We start from the raw sequence: 8,138 nt of genomic DNA, 5'->3' as shown, positions 1-8,138 counted from the left end.
TGAGATTTGATTGCAGGACTTCAACAGGACTGGGGGAAACAGAGGCTCCACTCTTGGAGGGCACACACAAAGTAGTGTGCACAAGGGGACCCAGGGGAAGGAGCAGTGACCCCAGGGGAGACAGAAGCAGACCTACCTGCTAGTGTTGGAGGGTCTCCTGCAGAGGTGGGCAGTGGCTGTGGTTCACCATGGGGACAAGGACACTGGCAGCAGAAGTTCTGGGAAGTACTCCTTGGCGTGAGCCCTCCCAGAGTCCACCATTAACCCCACCAAAGAGCCGAGGTAGGCTCCAGTGTTGGGTTGCCTCAGGCCAAACAACCAACAGGGAGGGAACCCAGCCCCATCCATCAGCAGTCAAGCAGATTAAAGTTTTATTGAGCTCTCCCCACCAGAGCAACAGTCAGCTCTACCCACCACCAGTCTGTCCCATCAGGAAACTTGCACAAGTCTCTTAGATAGACTCATCCACCAGAGGGCAGACAGCAGAAGCAAGAAGAACTACAATCCTGAAGCCTGTGGAACAAAATCCACATTCACAGAAAGATAGACAAGATGCAAAGGCAAAGGGCTATATACCAGATGAAGGAACAAGATAAAACCCCAGAAAAACAACTAAATGAAGTGGAGATAGGCAATCTGCCAGAAAAAGAATTCAGCATAATGATGGTGAAGATGATCCAGGACCCTGGAAAAGAATGGAGGCAAAGATTGAGAAGATGCAAGAAATGTTTAACAAAGACCTAGGAGAATTAAAGAACAAACAAACAGAGATGAACAATACAATAACTGAAATGAAAACTACATTAGAAGGAATCAATAGCAGAATAACTGAGGCAGAAGAACGGATAAGTGACCTGGAAGACAGAATGGTGGAATTCACTGCTGAAGAACAGAATAAAGAAAAAAGAATGAAAACAAATGAAGACAACCTAAGAGACCTCTGGGACAACATTAAATGCAACAACATTCGCATTATAGGGGTCTCAAAAGGAGAAGAGAGAGAGAAAGGACCCGAGAAAATATTTGAAGAGATTATAGTTGAAAACTTCCCTAATATGGGAAAGGAAATAGCCATCCAAGTCCAGGAAGCACAGAGAGTCCCATACAGGATAAACCCAAGAAGAAACATGTTAAGACATATAGTAATCAAAATGGCAAAAATTAAAGAAAAAGAAAAAAATTTTAAAGCAGAAAGGGAAAAATGACAAATAACATACAAGGGAAGTCCCAAAAGGTTAAGAGCTGATTTCTCAGCAGAAACTCTACAAGCCAGAAGGGAGTGGCATGATATACTTAAAGTGATGAATGGGAAGAACCTACAACCAAGATTACTCTACCCTGCAAGGATCTCATTCAGATTCAATGGAGAAATCAAAAGCTTTACAGACAAGCAAAGCTAAGAGAATTCAGCATCCCCAAACCACCTCTACAACAAATGCTAAAGGAACTTCTCTAAGTGGGAAACACAAGAGAAGAAAAGGACCTACAAAAACAAACCTAAAACAATTAAGAAAATGGTAATAGGAACATACATATCAATAACTCCCCAAAACGTGAATGGATTAAATGCCCCAACCAAAAGACACAGGCTTGTTGAATGGATACAAAAACAAGACCCATCTATATGCTGTCTACAAGAGACCTACTTCAGACCTAGGAACACATACAGACTGAAAGCGAGGGGATCGAAAAAGATATTCTATGCAAATGGAGATCAAAAGAAAGCTAGAGTAACAATACTCATATCAGGTGAAATAGACTTTAAAATAAAGAATGTTACAAGAGACAAGGAAGGAAACTACATAATGATCAAGGGATCAATCCAAAAAGAAGATATAACAATTATAAATATATATGCACCCAACATAGGAGCACCACAATACATAAGGCAACTGCTAACTGCTATAAAACAGGAAATCAACAGTAACACAATAATTGTGGGGAATTTTAACACCTCACATACACTAATTGGCACATCGTCCAAAATGAAAATAAATAAGGAAACAGAAGCTTTAAATGATGCAATAGACCAGATAGATTTAGTTGATATTTATAGGACATTCCATCCAAAAAAGAGCAGATTACACTTTCTTCTCAAGTGCGCACAGAACATTCTCCAGGATACATCACATCTTGGGTCAAAAATCAAGCCTCAGTAAATTTAAGAAAATTAAAATCATATCCAGTATCTTTTCTGACCACAATGCTATGAGATTAGAAATGAATTACAGGGAAAAAACCGAAAAAAACACAAACATGTGGAGGCCAAACAATACGATAATAAATAACCAAGAGATCACTGAAGAAATCAAAGAGGAAATCAGAAAATACCTAGAGACAAATGACAATGAAAACACGATGATCCAAAACCTATGGGATGCAGCGAAAGCAGTTCTAAGAGGGAAGTTTATAGCTATACAAGCCTACCTCAAGAAACAAGAAAAATCTCAAACAATCTAACGTTACACCTAAAGGAACTAGAGAAAGAAGAACAAACAAAACCCAAAGTTAACAGAAGGAAATAAATCATAAAGATCAGAGTGGAAATAAATGAAATAGAAACCAAGAAAACAATAGCAAAGATCAATAAAACTAAAAGCTGGTTCTTTGAGAAGGTAAACAAAATTGATAAACCATTAGGCAGACACATCAAGAAAAAGATGGAGAGGACTCAAATCAATAAAATTAGAAATGAAAAAGGAGAAGTTACAAAAAAAACTGCAGAAATACAAAGCATCCTAAGGGACTACTACAAGCAACTCTATGTCAATAAAATGGATAACCTGGAAGAAATGGACAACCTGGAAAAAATGGACAAATTCTTAGAAAGGTATAACCTTCCAAGACTGAACCAGGAAGAAATGGAAAATATGAACAGACCAATCACAAGTAATGAAATGGAAACTGTGATTAAATATCTTCTAACAAACAAAAGTCCAGGACCAGATGGCTGGACAGGGGAATTCTATCAAACATTTAGTGAACAGCTAACACCCGTCATTCTCAAACTCTTCCAAAATATAGCAGAAGGAGGAACACTCCCAAACTTATTGTATGAGGCCACCATCACCATGATACCAAAACCAGACAAGATACTACAAAAAAAGAAAATTACAGACCAATATCACTGATGAATACAGATGCAAAAATCCTCAAAATAATACTAGCAAACAGAATCCAACAACACATTAAAAGGATCATACACCATGATCAAGTGGGATTTACCCAAGGGATGCAAGGATTCTTCAATATACGTAAATCAATCAATGTGATAAAACATATTAACAAACTGAAGAATAAAAACCATATGATCATCTCAATAGATGCAGAAAAAGCTTCTGACAAAATTCAACACCCATTTATGATAAAAACTCTCCAGAAAGTGGGCATAGAGGGAACCTACCTCAAAATAATAAAGGCCATATATGACAAACCCACAGCAAACATCATTCTCTATGGTGAAAAACTGAAAGCATTTCCTCTAAGATCAGGAAAAAGACAAGGATGTCCACTCTCACCACTATTATTCAACATAGTTTTGGAAGTCCTAGCCACAGCAATCAGAGAAGAAAAAGAAATAAAAGGAATACAAATTGGAAAAGAAGAAGTAAAACTGCCACTGTTTGCAGATGACGTGATATTATACATAGAGAATCCCAAAGATGCCATCAGAAAACTACTAGAGTTAATCAATGAATTTGGTAAAGTTGCAGGATACAAAATTAATGCACAGAAATCTCTTGTATTCCTATACACTGATGATGAAAAATCTGAAAAAGAAATTAAGGAAACACTCTCATTTACCATTGCAACAAAAAGAATAAAATACCTAGGAATAAACCTACCTAGGGAGACGAAAGATCTGTATGCAGAAAATTATAAGACACTGATGAAAGAAATTAAACAGGATACCAACAGATGGAGAGATATACCGTGTTCTTGGATTGGAAGAATCAATACTGTGAAAATGACTATACTACTCAATGCAAACTACAGATTCAATGCAATCCCTATCAAATTACCAATGGCATTTTTTACAGAAATAGAACAAAAAAATCTTAAAATTTGTATGGAGACACAAAAGACCCCGAATAGCCAAAGCAGTCTTGAGGGGAAAAAACAGAGCTTGAGGAATCAGACTCCCTGACTTCAGACTATACTACAGAGCTACAGATATCAAGACAATATGGTACTGGCACAAAAACAGAAACATGGATCAATGGAACAAGATAGAAAGCCCAGAGATAAACTGACGCACCTATGGTCAACTAATCTATGACAAAGGAGGCAAGGATATACAATGCAGAAAAGACAGTCTCTTCAATAAGTGGTGCTGGGGAAACTGGACAGTTACATGTAAAAGAATGAAATTAGAACACTCCCTAACACCATACACAAAAATAAACTCAAAATGGATTAGAGACCTAAATGTAAGACCGGACACTATAAAACTCTTAGAGGAAAACATAGGAAGAACACTCTTTGACATAATTCACAGCGAGATCTTTTCTGTCCACCTCCTAGAGTAATGGAAATAAAAACAAAAATAAACAAATGGGACCTAATGAAACTTAAAAGCTTTTGCACAGCAAAGGAAACCATAAAGAAGACAAAAAAAAAACTCAGAATGAGAGAAAGTATTTGCAAACAAATCAACGGACAAAGGATTAATCTCCAAAATATATAAACAGCTCATGCAGCTCAATATTAAACAAACAAACAACCCAATCAAAAATGGGCAGAAGACCTCAATAGACATTTCTCCAAAGAAGACATACAAATGGCCAAGAAGCACATGAAAAGCTGCTCAACATCACAAATTATTAGAGAAATGCAAATCAAAACTACAATGAGGCATCACCTCACACCAGTTAGAATGGTCATCATCAGAAAATATACAAACAACAAATGCTGGAGAGCGTGTGGAGAAAAGGGAACCTTCTTGCACTGTTGGTGGGAATGTAAATTGCTACAGCCACTATGGAGAACAGTATGGAGGTTCCTTAAAAAACTAAATATAGAATTACCATATGATCCAGCAATCCCACTACTGGGCATATACCCAGAGAAAACCATAATTCTAAAAGACACATGCACCGCAATGTTCATTGCAGCACTATTTACAATAGCCAAGTCATGGAAGCAACCTAAGTGCCCATCGACAAACGAATGGATTAAGAAGATGTGGTACATATATACAATGGAATATTACTCTGCCATAAAAAGGAATGAAATTGGGTCATTTGTAGAGAAGTGGATGGATCTAGAGACTGTCATACAGAGTGAAGTAAGTCAGAAAGAGAAAAACAAATATCGTATATTAATGCATATATGTGGAACCTAGAAAAATGGTACAGATGAACCTGTTTGCAGGGCAGAAATTGAGACACAGATGTAGAGAACAAACGTATGGACACCAAGGGGGGAAAGCGGCAGTGGGGTGGGGGTGGTGGGGTGATGAATTGGGCGATTGGGATTGACGTGTATAAAATTGATGACTAATAAGGACCTGCTGTATAAAAAAATAAATAAAATAAAATTCAAAAATTAGAAAAAAAAATCAGACAGCCTCTTTGTTCACAATATTAAAAGGCATCTGGAATTAGCTACAGTAAGGGATTGAAAGTTGCCTGAAGAATGGACACAGAAAGGCTGTGTCTGTGGATGCCCTGTCATTTGGGAGGGTAGAGCTGCTGGCCCTTCCTATTGACAACTGTCTTGTAAAAAGTGCAGAAAAGGGAAGGATGGCTTTAGTCATCTTCCATCATTCCTTTCACTGGGTCTTTCTTTGTCATCTCATCCAGCTGTCTCTTTGTCCCTTCTTCCATCCATCAAATGTTCTCCATAGTCAGGTCAACCCAGTTATTGATCCAACAGAATAGCTGCCTGTGGAAGTTTGTAAACAGATGCCTCTCTTGCTTATGTATAAAGTTTTCCACTTTGTTCTGTAGGCCCCACCCCTTGAACTTGACAGTATCCAGTTTATATGCACACAAGTATGGGCAGTCTTTCTGATTTACAAGTTCTTGCTTCCAATTGGAATCAAGGGTCCTCAGCCTGTTTTGATAGATTTAAAATTTTCTGGATCTTCCTCTGCCTTGTAATGCTGTCTAAGTACTTCACTTTGATCTGCAATGTCTATATATATGGCTTCCACATGTTTCCATGCCTCAGGCTCCAGTTTATGCACATTTTCCTGGGTGCCAAGATCTGGTTTATGCCAGGTTTCCATTCTAATCAGAAAGCCTTCTTTCATGTACTCATTTGTAATAACAGTTTTGCAATAAAAGTAGTCATTCCATGATTTTTCATATATGTCCAGGGCTTCATCTGGGGCCAGCATTCGAAAAAATGTGGGCACTTTGCCTTGTAAGTGGTAGATCTTGTGCGTGTACTGGCCTTTCTCACTGTTCTTTTCATAGGGCTCGTTCATCAGGACCTCCACACTTTCACCACCACCCATTCCCATTTTCCCTGGCCTCTGCCACAGAATACAGCTGCCCTACATGACACTCTTCTACAGATGCAGGTAGGATGACTCCATACTCCTTGAACAGCACCATGTTGCTTCCCAGCTCGAGCGTTGCCCACTGCCTGCCCAGCCTCCCACGGCTTCTTGGCAGCCCCTCTCCTCGTGGCCCGGACTGCTGCCTGTGCGACTTCATCGTGGTCTGCTGTCCCCGCAGCTCTCTCTGCTGTCACCGCACCGGCTCCTGCTGCCCCGGCCTCACCCCATCCCGCCATTTATTTCTTTTAAAAACAAGCCCAGGTAATTTTTACAGATCTGTGCTATTATTTTGTATGTGGTGCAGTTGTGTCTTTTTTTTTTTTTTTTTGCATTATATTACATATATTATTAATCCATTAATGTTTTTTCTAGTGCTTTCTTTTTGAAACCAAAGACAATTCTTTGATAAGATCAATAAAATTGATGAAACCCCAAAGCCAGACTGATCAGGAGAAAACAAAAGGGAGAGAAAACACAAGTCATCAATTATAGGAATAAGAGAGATGACATTACTACACATTTTACAGACATTAAAATAATAATAAGGGTGTGTTATGGATAACTTTAGGCTAATACTGTGGACACTAACGTATTGCAATGTTTTTTCCACTTCTCTGTAAATTTGTGTGTTCATGTGTGTTTGTGTATCATAGTAAAAAAAAAAAAAATTAAGATTTAAAGCAAGGGAGAAAATCATGCATTAGTACATAAAAGCCAAATAAAATGGAAAAAAAAAAGCTGGAGAAAATATTTGCAATATAATGACAATCCAAGGAGTATTAGTTCTAATATATAAGTAGCTCTTTGAATCTGTATAAAAAGATAAACATTCCTATTAAGAAAAAAAAGGAAAATTTCAAAGGAAAAATTTTAAAAATGGCCAATAAAAATAAATGTGTTTTTATACAAATATACATAATAAGCTCAATGTTAAGTAAATATAAAGTATTCAACATTAGGTAGAATTTTCAGCTGTCACCTTTTCAAAACTATTTTAATGAAAATATTTAGTACTGGCAAGGCTATAGGTTAACATACTTATGCACTGCAACAGGCATTTTTTTAGAGAGTCTGGAAGTTATTATGTATCTGATAAAATATGTCACAACTCTTTCAAAAAGTACTTCAACACTTTTGACAATGAATTCCTCATCTAACATTTATGAAGAATTTGTTTATCACAGTTTTAATTTCATGACATTTCATGAAATATTAGTCATCACAATGACTAATAATAAGAATTGGTTAAATTACACTCTACATATAATACTTTAATAGGCAAACGTTAGAAATAATTCTTTAGAAGAATATATAATAAGAAGAAAAATTCTCAATTTATATTAGCAATTAAAAAACAAATTACAAAAAGCATATATAGTATAATCTCATATTTTTGAAAAATTGAAGACTTTAGTAAAATTAAAATAATGCTTATTTCTAGCTAGTGTTTTAGGTGAGTTTTGTGTAAGTTTGCGTTTTTTCCTTTATTATGCAGATTTATACAATAAACATTTATTAATTTTATAAACATTATAGAACCAAAAAACCTATTTTCTTGTTAAAAATATTTGCTTAGCATTTTTCTTGCTTGCTTTTTGTTTACTGGGTGGATTGTAGTAGATGGTGTGTT

At 36.8% G+C, this 8,138-nt stretch overlaps 1 pseudogene across 1 annotated transcript; it reads right to left on the bottom strand.

Moving 5' to 3' along the window:
* Positions 1 to 5,718: 5,718 nt before the first annotated feature.
* Positions 5,719 to 6,602, bottom strand: LOC309617799 (phosphatidylinositol transfer protein alpha isoform pseudogene; annotated as a pseudogene). The gene has a single exon. The product of its transcript is annotated as a phosphatidylinositol transfer protein alpha isoform pseudogene (transcript).
* Positions 6,603 to 8,138: the final 1,536 nt, after the last annotated feature.

Source organism: Balaenoptera borealis, assembly GCF_965194805.1.
Source record: "Balaenoptera borealis genome assembly, chromosome: 20".
Taxonomy (NCBI): Eukaryota; Metazoa; Chordata; class Mammalia; order Artiodactyla; family Balaenopteridae; genus Balaenoptera; species Balaenoptera borealis.
Note: the sequence above shows the minus strand (reverse complement) of the source record. Positions and strands in the feature narration are given on the sequence as shown.